This window comes from Dermacentor albipictus, chromosome 7 (assembly GCF_038994185.2).
Source record: "Dermacentor albipictus isolate Rhodes 1998 colony chromosome 7, USDA_Dalb.pri_finalv2, whole genome shotgun sequence".
Lineage (NCBI taxonomy): Eukaryota > Metazoa > Arthropoda > Arachnida > Ixodida > Ixodidae > Dermacentor > Dermacentor albipictus.
This window is the reverse complement of record NC_091827.1, coordinates 40,316,601-40,333,951: the sequence shown is the minus strand read 5'-3', so window position 1 is coordinate 40,333,951 and position 17,351 is coordinate 40,316,601. Positions and strand designations below refer to the sequence as shown.

The 17,351-nt window shown below is 44.2% G+C and overlaps 1 long non-coding RNA gene across 2 annotated transcripts in view; it reads left to right on the top strand.

Annotated features, from left to right (window-relative positions):
• The first annotated feature begins 1,240 nt into the window (after nt 1-1,240).
• The window catches only part of LOC135920999 (uncharacterized), a 16,965-nt gene continuing 854 nt past the window's right edge, over nt 1,241-17,351 (top strand). The window contains exons 1-3 of one of the 2 annotated variants that reach the window (XR_010570407.1): nt 1,241-1,456; nt 3,619-3,804; nt 7,708-7,887. This is a non-coding gene — a long non-coding RNA (uncharacterized lncRNA). Of the gene's footprint in view, nt 1,457-1,728; nt 1,885-3,618; nt 3,805-7,707; nt 7,888-17,351 lie in introns of those variants that run through there. The other variant, XR_010570406.1, reaches the window with a different exon arrangement.

The following is a 17,351-nucleotide window of genomic DNA, read 5'->3' as shown; positions in this document are numbered from 1 at the left end:
AAACATTGAAAACTCCCAGTGTAATATGCAGCTCTATGCTTTTCATGATACTTAAGATGCAAGAAATGTGGTGAAAGTAAGTTTTCAATCAACCGAATAAATTGGTGACTGAAAGGGTTAAGGCAGGCTATTGGAGGTGTTGGTATTGAGTTACAACGGAAAAATTCAATACACGAAGTACGTTGGCCATTATAAGCAGTGTGTAAACAGTTTACTATTGCATTTAATAAGCAGTGAGGCATTCGCTCAAAGCAGAAAGTAGATCATGCTTAGTGTGCGTCACAGCCTCGCTCAGTGACGTGCTGAGGCAGACTACGATCCACTGAGAATGGCTACTAGTCGGTAAAACGTAAAGACTGCCAGAATAGGCGACAGTAACTACTGGCAGGTGGAGTAGGGTGTCTATAAATGCGGTTGGTGCCAGCGGACCACAGGCCACCTTTGAGAGGTAAACGTCATGCGGGTCTAACACTTGGTGGCTCCTACTTTCATCATTTCGTCTGCTGCATATACTTCCTACGCAAATTTCATCCGGTAACGCTTGTTAGACGGTGTCTGCACCAAGAATGTTCCGCCTTTTTTATATCACATGTCCCTGCACAATAATAAATTAGCAGATTATTGTATTGTCCTTGGGCAGCGGAAATATTTAGATGGGAATATTGTGGCCTTTGAACAAACTGTTGCGCATATTTTCGTTCTTTATTGACCAAAACATTATTGGTACATTATGGTCAGCATAAGCACATGCTCAGATCTTCACTGTCAATACTCCGCATCAATACTTCCCTGTCACTATCAATACTGACAGCGGTAACGCAGCCAAGTAGCGGGAAAGCTTGTTTTAAATACGTTTATTACGTTAAATACATTTCAAACGTGCTTCAAAATACAGGCGCAGCGTACACACAATGCAATATTTTTTGTGTTTTTTTTGCGCTGCGTTTCCGAGCTTCATCTTTTTATATTTTAGTATTGAAGCGAATGCTTTGGTGTAACGAAATTTAAGAAAGTCTCCTTGTGGTTACAAAAGCAACTGCGAGCGTCTCGGCACCAGCACAGAACAAAGGACGTTAGTGTTGAAGCGAGGAAGATTTATATGGAAAGCCTCCTTCTGCAAACCGATGAAGTTCTCATAAGCAAAAATGCAGAAAGCAAGGACTATTCTTACGGGAGCAAGAATCGCCGGCAAATGAATTTGTTGGACGAGCGCATGCTGAACCTTTTTTGTCTGTGTTTGTCCCAACGATCGAGCTGCGAAAAGAACACGCTCTACAAGATCGCTGCTGCAGCGATTTGTAACGCTACGGCTGCTCTTCCTAACGCTGGACAATACGCTTTATCTTTTGCGAAACAAGACAGCTCTACAAGCGTCCCCAAACTGCTCAAAACAGCCCTGCGATGAAACTTTCGGCCTGCCTTCTATTTCTCTTTTCCTGCGTCCATTACGTTTTCGGTACGTGTTTGTTTGTATCACACTAACGCTTTGAAACAAACAGCAGACTTATTCGGGCATTGCAAGAAGCAAACGCTTCCACTTGGCGTACAGAAATTGCTCTCGTGTATTCAACCTGAGTAATATTTTTTCCTAGGTATCGGCTTCGTCATATTTATTCTTGTGGTATTGTGTCTTCATTATTGTGATATTTAACAATAGCGCCGCGGTACAGGGCTGATTCGAAATGTGTTGCGTTGGGCCTCGATGCCGTCATGGCGCAAAGTATATACGTGGCCTCCTTCGTAAGCTTACGATGTAAACCGATAGGCGCCCTTAAGGGCCCTTAAGGGGTGCGATGTTAGGGTGCGATTTTTTTACCCATCTACGCAGCTGAGCACAGATATCAGCCGTGCATCTTGTGGGATCAGAGCCCCGAGTTTCACGCCGTAAGTAATGCAAAAAAATACTTACATATAACCAACACGACGGCGTCTTTTTATCGACAAATCGTCGTCAAATAATTATTCTACACGCTGTCCTTGCGGGAAACAAAATTAGTACTTATGATGCATGCCCACATCGGCTGAGTAATCGGCATCTCTGCGCAGCTTAATTACGCAAGGAAACGTTCGTTGTGGTCGCAGTGTCGAATCGCACGTATTAACAGTTTTGAAGAAAAGTGTATGTTCTGGGCCAATTTGTGCCATTCACCATATTTAGGACTTGGATAATGAACATCTCTACTTGTGTCAGCGCTAAACCTCACAAATAGGTATACGCTTGTCAGACGTGATTGTGGAAGTGAAGTGAACACAATATTCCGCAATAGACCTATTGAAAGCTCCTGCTACCTGCACCTGTTGTCATAATTGTATTGGCTAATGTTGTGAGGCGTGCTAGTTATGAGATATTGCGAATCCTCCGGAGTCAACTTCCTTAACGAAGCACATTAAGTCCCATTCGAGGACAAATATCACGCACGTATGTAAGGACCGGGCCACCAAAGGAAAAGGCTTGATAACTTAAGAATCAGCCACACGCTGACTGTACCACCTCGCTGTCCGCTCACTTCACGATGCCTGGATAGATACGCCAAAAAAACAATTTCATTTTAAAACCCCCCTGATGCGATTTGATTTCGAGAAAACGCGCATGACGACTGACTATAGAAGTTGTCAACGCTAAGATCTTTACAACACTGTGGTATAAAGTTCGTGAACAGGGATATGGTGCCTCAGAAAGGCTGGCCACCTCAGGAAGAGGCACCTTATCCCTGTTTACAAACTTTATACCACAGTGTGCTATTCCATCTGTGAGCCGCTTTCTTGATTTAAGATCTTTAGAACGTGGTTTCTGCAAATGTTATTTCGGAACTCCCTTTCCTAGAGTTTTTTGGTAGCGCAGAGAACCAGCGCAGAGTTCATGCGCTGAAAACGAGGCGTGATGCGAAGGCTCCTCAATTGGCAATGTTCACGGCTTAGAATGGAAAGCACTTGCTTTATGAGCTAAAAAACTTCCTGTCACTCTAAGCCCACAAGCCACTTGCTTTCTGACTACCACGCCAAAGCGCCGCCAACGATACACAAAGTTACGCAACATAAAACGTACCACTGTAGCTAAAGGACCCACCTCAGTAGTTACTAGTCAGAATCACCGCACCTGCATGTAGTGTTTCTATTTTTTTTTTCACCTCGGGGTTCCTATATTTCAAATTCAGCTCTCGTGTGGTCCAGCAATTTTTCTTCTTTTTAAAGTTGATGATGATGATGAAAAACTTTATTTATCCCTCTTTAAAGGGAAGGGGGCAATAAAGTTGTCATGGGCTCAGAAGCGCCTATCCATATAGTGTCGGTGGTGCAGGCTTTTTAGCAATACATAAAAGCCTTTCCGGTACCAAATTTCTCAGAACAGGCACCCATGTCCAAACCGTTCTGATAGTGAACCACAATTTTACCCCTTGGCACATTCCGTGAAACCTAATCTAACATTCGAATTTGACAACAATAAATGTGGAATAGACGAGTGTCAACCTGGCGTTGCTCCTCGTCACAGAACTTTCCCACTAATGTTATACGTGTATATTGGGCTGTATTGTTTACGTGTATCGATAAGTATTTTGCTTCCCTACTTATCTTGTGCGGGATATTTAAGCCTCTTTTTTCTGTCTTCATTATTTTCAGCCGCACCAGGTGGGATCTTTAGGTACTGCTACACACCAAACACGCTTCGTGCGTGCAGAGATCACGCACAAAATTGGGGTATCGATTTCGTGACCCGAGTTTGCAAACTATTCAATACTGATACTTGCAATTCAACAACCACAAGCAAGTTTGTTTCGGAAAAAATGTGTCAACTCATGTGCCTACGTGAGTACTGCAAAAAAAAAAACAACGCTTATTCTTCTGATATTACAAAGTCGTTTTAGGAGTGCCTCGGGTTGGCGTGATTTTTTTTATGCCAATGACCTTTCATTTTTGCTAAATTCAATCTTGTAGCTTTCAAATTTAGCACGTAACGTAATCCTATGTGACAACAAGCAGACGCAGCCAGTTAAGGGAGACCAAGAACTCTTCAAGATTATATGTTCACAGGAAGAAGCAACTAGTGCGGAAACTTAGCAAAAAAAATGTAAAGACTGGCGTCTCCCGACACCCGTGGAGTTATGGCATGATATTAATGTCAGAGGCGGCCACACTGCCTGAAAACAAAGAGCAGCAATTGCTTATTTGGTCTGTGGTGCAAACTTCGATTCCGTTTGATGTCACTGCGGGGTTACTCACACGCTGTAGCTTGTCGTGTCAGCAATGCATCTCTTCAGCTGTGGAAAATAAGCGAACACACAAGAAGCTGGTGCAGTGGAGGGTTCAAGGATGATCTAAATATTTCGCTCAGAATTCTTATCATTTATGCACATCTGTGACAAGCATTTAGGCAATGCAAGCAAAAGAAAAGTGGTTACTACTCATAGGCTATGACAGGGATAAAAGGTTGAACAAACATTTCTTGAAAGCCTGAGTATCTGATAGCATTGAACGCCCTTTCTTGTGTTGCTCTGTGGTGGGCAGAAATAGTTGTAATTGTGCACAAATATCCACCCGTCTTCATTACCAGCATTATACAGCAATGTGGCAATAAGATTACAATTCTCGTATTAGCTACTACAATGTCGCTGAATATATATTTTTTATTTAAAAACATTATTGAAAGCAAGCCTTGGCACGCTAAACTTTTCGTAACATTTAACATCCGCCGTCCCCTAAAGGTCCTTTGTTGTTGTTGTCGTCATCGTAGTCGTCGTCGTCGTTGTTGTTGTTGTTGTTGTTGTTGTTGTTGCTGTTGTTGTTGTTGTTGTTGTTGTTGTTGTTGTTGTTGTTGTTGTTGTTGTTGTTGTTGTTGTTGTTGTTGTTGTTGTTGTTGTTGTTGTTGTTGTTGTTGTTGTTGTTGTTGTTGTTGTTGTTGTTGTTGTTGTTGTTGTTGTTGTTGTTGTTGTTGTTGTTGTTGTTGTTGTTGTTGTTGTTGTTGTTGTTGTTGTTGTTGTTGTTGTTGTTGTTGTTGTTGTTGTTGTTGTTGTTGTTGTTGTTGTTGTTGTTGTTGTTGTTGTTGTTGTTGTTGTTGTTGTTGTTGTTGTTGTTGTTGTTGTTGTTGTTGTTGTTGTTGTTGTTGTTGTTGTTGTTGTTGTTGTTGTTGTTGTTGTTGTTGTTGTTGTTGTTGTTGTTGTTGTTGTCATGCTAATCCCAGGACATGCCAATGAGCGAGAGCGACAGCTTTCAGTAACGGTGACATAGTACTGACGTAAGGGCGGGGCCATTTTAAAACGGACACCTTGCATTTGACCTTTAGAAGAAAGCAGCCATGAATATAAATACCCTTACGTCAAGAATTTTTCATCTCTTTCTAACAGTGACAGCAATGAGCATACTTACCGACGATAGATTGTTAAGCCATCCTGATGTCAATTATTTTGCTGACTATAGTCGCTGCTACCACCACAACCACCACCACCACCACTGTCGTCGCCGTCTTATGGAATGGCTCATACACAAGACGGAACTCATATAACGAATCGAAACCCCCCCCCCCTTATGTTTAGAACCATCCGTACCACCCCTAAAGGCATGCTTGTTGCCAGATCAGTTTTCGGCGCAATTACGGGTAAACTTGAAATACGCGCAGTACAACAAACATTCCACCTTCAAGGGAGTCATTAACTTGTTGAATGGAAGCTCTGGAAGCTATTTATGACTTCTTCACAGGCGTTTCGCTGTGTCAGCTTCTTGCCAAGTTAGGTGGGCCGATGAGAATTTGCAAAATGGAACTGGGCTGATTCTGGTGGTGGCGTGGTGAAAGGTGCAAGAAGACAAACTTCGGAGTGCCTTAGCACAGATGAAGAGATCTGAAATAGACGCACTGTACACAAAAAAAGTATGAGTGTGCGGTACGTTTGCTTTATATTAATAACTCAACATCATGATTCACTTAAACCCGCAAGCTCTCACAAAGCGCATGCGGCAGCAAGAAGCGACGCCGTAAACACCATCCATCAGGCACATCATCACATACATAATTATCACTCGTGTAGTAAAAGGCAGCCCGATTCCGGAGGAGGCGCCATCCGCGGTAGCGTGGATCCCGTGGGTCACGTGGTGGTGGTCTCCATGTCTGGCGCATTGGCCGCGGCAGGCACATAATCGCAATGCTGCAAACTTCGTCGCATCAATACCGTTAACAGTTTTGCCGCGATTTATTTGCCCCCTTGAAGAAAGCGTCACATCACATATATTTTTACATGTGGGTGAATCTGCATATACATTTTTTTTTTCAGTTGTGCTCTTCATCAATAAATATCATCATCATCATCAGCCTATATTATATCCACGGCAGGACGAAGGCCTCTCCCTGCGACGTAAATTACCCCGGTCATGCACCAACCGATTCGAACTAGCGCCTGCGAATTTCCTCATTTCGTCGCCCCACTTAGTCTTCGGCCGTCCTCGACTGCACTTGCCTTCTCTTGGCATCCATTCTGTAACCATAATGGTCCACCGGTTATCTAACCTACTCATTACATGACCTGCCCAGCTCCATTTTTCTCTCTTAATGTCAAGTAGAATATCGGCTGTACCCGTTTGCTCACTAATCCAAACCGCTCTCTTTCTGTCTCTTAATGCTATGCATAGCAATCTTCGTTCCATCTCTCCTTGCACTGTCCTTAACTTGTTCTCAAGCTTCTTTGTCAGTCTGCAAGTCACTGGCCCATATGTCAGCATTGGTAAAATGCACTGACTGTACACCTTTCTTTTCACTGATAATGGAAAGCTTCCAGTTAGGAGCTGACAATGTCTGCCGCATGCGCTCCAACCCACTTTAGTGTGAAAAATGCTCTTAAGGGAACATGTTGCAAATATAAATTTCAAGCAAACAAATGGTGACGACAAGAGTTCTTAACCCGAACGCTAAGCCTAGTACGAATATTGACATATTCGCCCTCCAGAAGTCAGGTAAAAAAAAGCAATTGCAGCCCAAGTAGCACATTTGCTAACTGTTGCGAGATGTTCTTTTTTTGAGAAAAAACGGGCAAATTGAAGACGAATGTTGGAGAAAATTTTATGCAAGGACATCAAAAACATGGCGCTGTTCATAGAATTAGGGCTAAGCCGACATGACTCGGCTTCACGACTCCGAAATAACGAGCACTAAGTAGCGTGATGACAATAAACTTTCGTTAGGCCCTCTTTGCTTGTTTTAAAACTATTTCGGGCTTATAGTCTTGAAGTCATAAGCATATACTACCGCCCGACAAGATTACTCAGCATCAATTTGACTCCTGCAGCGTGTGCTTGAGTGTGCGTCATATAAAAATCATTTCGGCGATATTTTAGCCACACTGATTTTCCGATTTCCATAGTTATTTATCCCTAATTGTCCATTTTCGCATTACACCTGAGATAGAACAACATTGTGGGTTTCAGGCTGTCCTTACCTTTCTTTAGCGAAATGAGGGGGGTGGGTGGGGGGACAGAGTTCAAGCGAAAAAGACAGGTGGTAAATTCAACACACCCCATACCGTGTCGTGTTCTATTATTATACACATATATTTTTGTACGCTCGGCTGCTGTCACTTTCCGTTGCAGACACTGGACTGACTTGGTTTCGCCTTCTCGCGTTGTTCTTTTTTTTTATCTGGGCTGCATAATTCCCTCCATTCTATTTTTGTGTTCCACCGAATGTTAACATTATCTGAAATTGATTTTTTTTATCATGCTTTGCAGCACCACCAAGGCGAAAACTCTTGTGCAGCCTCATACCGAAACCTGGCCCTTGCTCTCAGCGCAATCTAACGTGGCACTTCGATGCCCAAACCGGCTTCTGTAAACATTTTGCAGGCAGCAAATGTGGAACCAATGCTAACAGCTTTTCCTCCTGTTATACGTGTACGAAGAGATGCAGCAGTAAGTTTTTTTCTCTGCTGCTAAAACGCATAGGTGCGAACGTATATATTTTCCTTTGCTCTTCAATTTCATGGCCATCTTTATCATTCCAGTGCATGAGGGCACAACTTTGATCAATTCTTTCAGTCTTAGTTTATTTGTTCTTTATCATTCGAGCGCCTCAGTTCAATTTTTTTCGCAACGCGGTAATATGTTATGATAAACCACAGATTGACAGCTACATTTCAAGCGTCACATAGCCAACAAACTTAGCAATACGAAAGTACATATAGCAAAAGCGAAAATGCCAAACTATATACAGGTTTATAGCTCCCTTTAGTGCACCGCGATTGGGGCCAGAGAACCACAAGATGCTTTTTCCATTGATGTTCTCCATTTAATGGAATAGCAACCTACATGGAAATTGGCCACTTTTCTTGAACACTCCGAAGAGTGCAAATACTGAGAATCATTACGATGATTCATTTAGTGAACAAGTATCATTAGTACTAAAATTGGAGCCATTTATATGAAGGCCTCAATAAGAGGGGCGAAGAAATTGTGTAAAAACTTCGACAGAGGATGAAGTGCACAAAATTGAAAGAACAGCGATGAAAAAGCCGTATCATTTTAATACCACACACTGTGAGAGGCCTTTTTTTTCGGTGGCTGGCTAAATTGAATTGTGTGGTGTAGTGAAAATGTAATCAGATGACGCAACGTGTCCATGTAAAGCCTCCAGAAGATTCTTCTAACTATTGTTGTCGAAGCGACCAGCTTAACGAACGAAGTACAAGTGTTCAGCCTCAGAAAATTTGACGCTTGCCACTGCTATTGCCTGGTTGAAGGCCGCTGCATGAACCGTGACCATGAGCAAACCTGTGTTCAGTGATGCTCCTACCTTCAGGCTTTCTATTCTGATTCATCGGCGTGTAATGGCGGAGCGTTGAACGATGACACAAGCAACCACTCATGATCACGTCTAGTTACAGCGTTCTGGGGAACTGATTATCACGTCTTAGAAAAAGTTAAGCCTAATCTTGTATCACTGCGGCAATATCTGACCGTGTCAGAAATGAAGAAGATACGTGCTGATGGATGGCGAGCTGCAGTAACTAGATCTTCGAGCGAACTAGTATCAGAGATTGCGCTTTTTTTTCACAATTGTAAAGATGGCACTCTACATCGTTACGTATGTAGCTTGAACACCACTAAGCCGAAAAGCAATCACAAACCTTGGAGCTGCTTCTCGAAACATAGATTCGCGTCAATGCCGATGTCGTACTTTCCTGCGACTTCTATAAAGGCGAGTCTCTCATGCATATTTTGCACAAAATGGCAGCACAGAGGCATCCTAACAAACCGAAATAGGGCAAATCATTCCTGAGGTTATTGGAGGTTTTCGACAGCGTATATATTCTCTGGTGTTAGGATGGCAAGCCAAAAGATGGCAAGCCGCCGTCTTGCCATCCTTCCGAAATGCATTAGCATATTATAGGACTCCCATGTCGAATGTGTTGGTTGCTTGAGAAGTGGCACGAATATAATACTTATCATTTCCATTAGTGATAATTAGCCGGGAGCGGGAGCACAATGATTATAATCACTGCCACAAGGATTATAAGCCGGCTCACAGCGCGCAATCGCAATGAACTGTGTAGTGACACTACTAAGTGTATTAACCAATGGAAATTGTTCATTGCGTATATATTAAAATGTGTTCCCGCTTTCCGATCGCACAAACAGAGACGGGGCAAACCCGCCGCGGGGTGTTGTGAGTGTTCGTCGTCTCCTTTCTGCATAGCGCAAGACGAAATTATGAACAGGAACCCTCTCCATCACCCCAAGATTTCCTCCAATGGACGCGGAAGCCATGGGATGCCCTGCCCCATTGTTCCTCATCAAAATATCATTTTCACCGGAAAACTGCTTGAACCACCATGACCGGTCAATGATTCAAATGGCTAATGCAGTAAGGACTACTTGGAATGACCTCGATGACCTCCGGAGAGCTACTTTCGGTTTTTCAGTCCACCTTTTGTCGGATGCATTCAGCGTTTACCGGGCCTATCGCCGGCCCTGTGTCGACTTAGCGTCGGTACAGTCGGTGTCGACGTCGCTGGAGGCATTGACCGTTTAACCATGGGTCCTAAGTTCACCACCAGTGAAAAACCGAGGAACAACCGCCATTTTTTCTTTTCTTAACAGCAATCCGACTATCCCTTCTATCATAAAGCTCCTTCTTCATCTGGGAATTGAACTTGCAATTGGTTCACTCCGACCCCACGAGCTCCATGCAGTAGTGACTCTCTCTGACCATCTTTCTGCCCAAGAAGGCAATTCCTGCGTTGTCAGCATAGAGAAAATCTTGTTCCGGCACCGCACCTAGAGAAGTTACAGGCAGTGAATTGCTCAGCCTGAGCGACTTCGCATCAGTGAAATCACTTAGCTTGTCATACTGTACGAGGTCATCTCACCCTCCTCTACTAGGGGATCATCGATCATGTGGAACCATTCACCGAACCTACCGAGCTCAGGGAGGGATTACGTTCTGAATGGTACATCATCATGATGGAAGCATTGCCGACGCACTCCACCCCCCCCCCCCATCCTGAAGATGCATGTGCCCAGCGTCGGCTCGTCAGTTGTGCACGCTTCGCCCGTTACGAAGCACCCAGTGCCACCCGCCCGAGTTCTGTGGTAGTGACTCGATGCCTTTCAAACAGACTACTTAGGCTAACCACGAGCCCTCTTTGTCACCTATGTCACAACGCGGGGAGGCTAGGGTTAGTGCTCTCAGCCGGTGCCTTGGTGAAAGAGGAGGAAACTGGAGGTCGGATAGCAGCGCGTGCTCGATGCGATGCATGGCACGCGCCGGGCCGTTCTATAATGCGGCTGCACTGGTCCTCTTGATCGGGCGCTCCGCTGCGACCCCTTTGGTTTCCTCACGAATCCATTCTTCCTGGAAACAGCGCGCAACTGGAACACGCTACCGGGACAAGTTGTGATTGCGGGGCTTCTTCAAAAGTTGTCCTTTTCATTTTCCCTATTATTCTAGTAACAGAACCTGACGTGGGTCGTAATCATTTGTCATTAATCTTGTTCCGTGGTAGGACTGACGATTTCTAGCGCGAATGCTCGGGATCTGCTATGCAAACACAAACAAGCATTAGTCGCTCTGCAGTGTAGCCATCGCTGTTATGCATGCACAGGGAACGATGACAATTTAGTTTCATAGTGACATTCGCTCCAATTTTATAGAGAAGCTGCATATCGCTACCTTCCGGGTGGTGGTCGATGTCCGTCCATCTACGCGTCGCCTCGACATGAAAAAGCTTTCATCTGCGTTTTCTCCCAAATGCTCTGTAGCTCTCAATCTAATGCAGGTACCTTGGAAAAAGATATACTGAAATGAGGCGCCAAGACGACTGTATCATCCCGCCGAGTTTCATTTACTTGTCCTAATTAGTTAGTTCACGGTCCAGTTGTAAACGTTACAGAATTCCTGTCTGCGATCAACACATGGCCCTCTATACGGAGGGCGTATGGTTACAGAAAACGGCTGTCACCCTCGATTTACCCAAACTATTGCGAAGCAACTTAAATGACAATTGGCTGGTAAATCGACTCGAACCACAAGCCGAGTTGCAGCTACTTTCCGTAATTACGTAGTTCAAAGTGAAGTTGTCAGTATTAGGGAATTCCCGCCTGCCAAGTGGTGGTACACGAACACGTCACTACTTCATAAAAGGATAAATCACTCCACAGTAAAAATATATATTTTTGGATGTGTCTTTCAATAATAGCAATAATAATAATAATAATAATAATAATAATAATAGACCCCCGCAGGGGCGTCTGCGTCAGCAGGCGTTTGGTGTGTTGCGACACCACGGACCCGAGCACACGAGGGTTGGACCCTCCCGCGTGTAGTCGTGCGCGGCTTAGCCGTGTCCGGGGAAAGGGGGATCCTGGAGGTTGAGCCGATGCTGGGTGATCGGACCTTTAAGGCCCCCCGGCGGAGGCAACACACCTCTTTGGCCTCTGCTTCACGTAGACGGCACCCCCGGACTGACCCACCCGGGGGAAATCGGTAGTCGCCTCTTCCTATCTCTCTCTCCTCAAACCTTCGTCTTTATCTCTCACTTTTTTACCTTTCCTGTCTTCTTCTCTTTTCCATTTACTTCCGTTCTCTACGGCGGCAAGGGTTAACCTTGTGTGGATATCCTACCTTGGGTACACCATATTTGGTTATAGCGACGGCGTACGGCTGGCGTCGTGCAGGCTTGTAGACAAGCTCTGCCGCGTCCCCTCGTTGGGCTCCGTGGTGGGCGGTCGGCGCTGTTGCCGAACATACTCATTTTCTATGGCAGCACAAACCTCTGTCGTCTATGATCGGCGTCTGAAAAGATGCCGCACCGAAGTACCATTTCATTTCTCCTTTCGGAGCAATGCACCATCCTTCCCCAAGTCCTATGTAGTACACAGCGAAAGCAACATGCCACTAAGAAAACTCTCACCATTCCTTGTAGCCAAATGCCTGAAAGAAAAAATCGGACCGACGTACAAAGCCTCCAAAATGTCTAGCGGGGACCTCCTCCTAGAACTGAATGATAAAGACCAAGCAGAGAAGCTCACTGACCTTACCAGTATTGGCGACGCAACAGTGACAATTTCACCACATAGAACGCTGAACACAAGCCGGGGAGTGATTTCTGAAGAAGACTTTATTGGATTGAGCGATGAGGAACTCCTTGAGGGTTTCCAAGAACAAAATGTGACAAAAGTACAAAGAATAGTAATCCGCAGAAACAACCAAGAAATCCCCACCAAACATGTCATACTCACCTTTGGAACAAGCGAAATGCCTACTTCACTCGATGCAGGTTATGTTAAAGTCAATGTCAGAGCATATATCCCAAACCCTAGACGATGCTTTAAGTGCCAAAGGTTCGGACATGCTTCACATGCATGCCGAGGCCAAGCAACCTGTGCTAAATGCAGCTCCAATGATCACCAATCAGATAACTGCACCTCCCCACCACATTGTGTTAATTGTAAAGAAGATCATCCAGCTTACTCGCGGTCTTGCCCTTGCTGGAAAAAAGAAAAAGAAGTGATTGCACTAACTGTCAAAGAAAAAATTTCGTTCTTTGAAGCCAGAAAGCGGCTATCATACCTTCCGCGTAGAAGTTACGCCGATGTGACGCAGTCGGGGGCAGCGTCACAGAGGCCTCCGGAGTCCTCCGAGCCCACGCGCAGTGGTGCCGCAGTGACTCCTCCCGCCCCCGTGATGGAAGCAGCCGACGCTGCTCCATCCTCCTCGAAGGCCCTGCAAACACCAGTCCCGCAGGGCCCTAAGATAAAACGAACCCCAAGGCCCGAGGCACGTGTCTCGGTGCCCAACTCTCGGTCTTCCAGCGCTTCAGAAAGAGCGATGGAGATCGACACAAGAACACCGGTGTCATTGACACCGAAGGACAAGCGCTCTCTTGAGCGCGGTAAGAGGGACAAGATCCCAATAACCACTCAAATTAAGAAGGCGATAACCTGAAGGTTATCGCTCATTTGTATAAGCCTTTTTAAATCTATGTCACCTAACATCTCACCTCTTATCCTTCCGTAGTGCCAATTCTTACCTTTTCATTTTAAGATGGCTTTTATTATTCATTGGAATTGTAGAGGTCTCATGCACAATCTAGGTGACATCAAAGATATCATCAACATTTTTGCACCAGTTGCTGTATGTCTTCAGGAAACAAATCTCGGTCCAAAAAATAGTCAAATTCTCAAAGGTTTCACTGTCGTCCGAAAGGACCGCGAATGTTCCACCCGTCTGTCAGGCGGAGTGGCTATAGTCGTGCACGGCGGCACTCCTACCCGAAACGTCCAATTAAATACACCTTTAGAAGCCGTAGCTGTCACCATTCTATCTTACAAAACCATCACCATTTGCTCGCTGTATATTCCACCCCATACCCACTTCACTACTAAACAATTAGAAAATTTAACAGATCAGTTACCAGAACCATTTGTTTTAGTAGGGGATTTTAATGCTCATTGTACACTATGGGGGAGTGTCAAAACTGACCAAAGAGGACAGTTGGTTGAAGATTTTATTTTATCCAATGACATCTGTCTCTTAAATTCAGGCGCCCCGACCTACTTTTCGCCAACTTCCCGCACTTTTAGTTGTTTAGACTTAGCTATTTGCTCACCTTCACTTTTTACTGATCTTAAATGGGAAGCTCTCGACACGTCATATGGCAGCGACCACTTACCCGCAGTCATCAAACTCCTATCATCACCAAAAACCCTAGTAACTAGACCACGTAGATGGAAATTACAGCTCGCGGACTGGCCGGTCTTTATGGAGAACGCGATACTAGAAGATGTCTTTTCCCCAGAGCTAAGTATTGACAAACTTAATAAAAAAATCACTGAGGTTATAATCTGTGCGGCAGAAAAGGCCATACCCCTGTCATCGGGTATTGTGCACAAAAAGCTAAACCCTTGGTGGACGAAGGAGTGCACCGACGCTAAAAAAGCACAAAATAAGGCCTGGGGAATCCTGCGAAGGTACCCCACCTATAGCAACCTGTTAACCTTCAAACAAGCGAAAGCCAAATTACGGTTCATTCGCAGACATGCTGAAAAATCATCATGGCAGAAATACATCTCTTCAATTAATAGTACGGTAACATCAAAACGAATGTGGGACCAGGTGAGTAAATTTAGAGGAGACTACTCATCTTACACAATACCACTACTTACATGCCCAGGCACACATACAACACTACAGGACCAGGCCAACTCATTAGGTGAACACTTTTACAACATTTCCAGCTCGGCAAACTATTCAAATTCATTCTTAAAATATAAAGAGTCGGCGGAGAAACAGAGACTGCCCACCACTGGGGCTTCAGCTGAAATGTATAATAACCCCCTCACAATACATGAATTGAACAGAGTTCTCTCTGCCGGTAAAAAAACGGCAACAGGTCCTGACCGTGTCCACTACACAATGCTGGCACACTTACCTCAGAAATCGGTAGGGACACTTCTTAAATTTTTCAATATGATATGGGAGTCAGGGGTAATGCCCACAGATTGGAAAAATGCGATAGTAGTGCCCTTTCTAAAATCTGGTAAACCCGCAACATCCCCTAGTAGCTATAGACCCATTGCGTTAACAAGCTGTCTAGCTAAATCCTATGAGAGCATCATAAACACAAGACTCACATTTATTCTTGAAACAAGACGCCTAATAGATATACACCAGTGCGGATACAAAAAGGGTTGCTCCACCATTGACCATCTCGTACGACTAGAACAGGAAATACGTGACACCTTCCTACACAAGCAATATTGTCTGACGGTTTTCTTCGATTTAGAAAACGCCTATGATACGACGTGGCGATATGGAATCCTAAGAGACCTGGCTGACCTGGGAATTCGCGGCAGAATGCTAAATTGTCTATGTAATTTCATGTCAAATAGAACATTTCAAGTGCGTCTCGGCACAACACTTTCACGCACATTTACACAAGAAAATGGCGTACCACAAGGGTGCATTCTGAGCACGACACTTTTCATAGTCAAAATGAACTCTATTAATAAAATTATCCCATCATCTGTTATGCACTCATTATATGTCGACGATTTGCAAGTTTCTTGCCGCGCTTCAAATCTACCCGCCTGCGAAAGACAACTACAAATAACGATAAATAATCTCACACAATGGGCCGACAAAAATGGTTTTCGGTTTTCAACACACAAAACTGTTACAGTTCTCTTTTCCCAGAAGCGAGGTCTGCACTGCACTCCAGTTCTCACATTGTATGGTACAACGCTGCCGGTCAAAGAAGACTACAAATTTTGAGGTGTAACTTTTGACACAAAACTTAATTTCCTTGCCCACATTAACTCAACTAAGGTAAAAGCAAATAAAGCACTAAATATCATTAAGGTTTTATCGCACAAGCACTGGGGATCTGACCGAACATGTCTATTACGTATATACCGGTCTCTTGTACGTAGCATTCTCGACTACGGTAGTGTAGTTTATGGTGCAGCTAGGCAGTCCTACATTAAGCGACTTGATCCAGTTCACAATCTTGGCCTACGACTGGCGAGCGGTCCGTACAGAACATCGCCTGTCCAAAGTTTATATGTTGACTGCAATGAGCCGTCCTTACATCAACGCAGAGCACTACTTACACTTTCCTATGTATTACGAATTCGATCATCACCACAACATATATGCTACAGCATCGTAACACAGTGCAAATCACGGATACACTACACAAACAAACCAAACATGATTCGGCCACTAATCTTACGACACGAAGAATACTGTCAAAATTACGACGTTCCTCATGAGGCCCTGCAGGTTGCTGAAAGGCCACCAAGGTTGCCACCATGGTACAACTTTTCACAGCTATGTGACTGGACACTAACACATCTAAAGAAAAAAGACATTCCACAAGAACACATAATACAAGAGTTCCGAGCCATTCAAGAAAAATATAAAAATTACACGGAGTTTTACACTGACGGCTCCAAAACACAAGAATACGTAGGTGTTGGGATCGTAACAAAAAATTGGCAAAATAGAATTCGAATAAATAATTTCTCTTCAGTGTTTACTGCCGAAGTTTTTGCAATATGGACGGCAGTAGAAAAAATAACCAGCGACAAGCAGATAAATGCTATCATATATACCGATTCGTTAAGCGCACTCAGATCTCTAAACCTTAACTCCGCGTCTGAACCCCTAATTGGTAATATCCTAAACATGTTGGCCTATAATGAATACGGAAGAACCATACGATTCTGCTGGGTCCCAAGCCATGTCGGGATACCAGGGAATGAAGCAGCAGATAGATGCGCGTTCATAGCTGCGCACAAAGGTATAACACAGACAACACTTCCATACAAAGACAGTATCCGAGCGATTCATAAGGCCCTGACATCAAAGTGGCAACTAGAATGGGACTCATACACAAATAACAAGTTACACACAATAAAACCCCTGCTTGGAGAATGGAAGTCGTGCAGTCACCAGCAACGCTTCTATGAGGTGATACTATGTAGACTTCGAATCGGGCATACACACCTGACACACAATTTTCTACTTCAAAACGAGAACCCGCCAACTTGCGAGAAGTGTCATGAACCTCTCACCATAATGCACATTATTATGACATGTCGAAACATCGAAACACAGAGACAAAGGCTTTTACAAAATCTCTACAACTTACACATACCTTTGCACCCCGCATCAATACTCGGAGATGAACCGCTAGTGCCCTTCACTGACTTGTTCAGCTTTTTAGAAGAAACTGATTTTTTACACAAACTCTAAAGTATCGCAGCTTGTGCTGCTTTAAGACTTGAATTCCTAATATCTTGTGGCTGGCGCAGCATGGCCTCAGTCGCTTTTGCGCCATTAAACCCAAATTAACTAACTAATAATAATAACA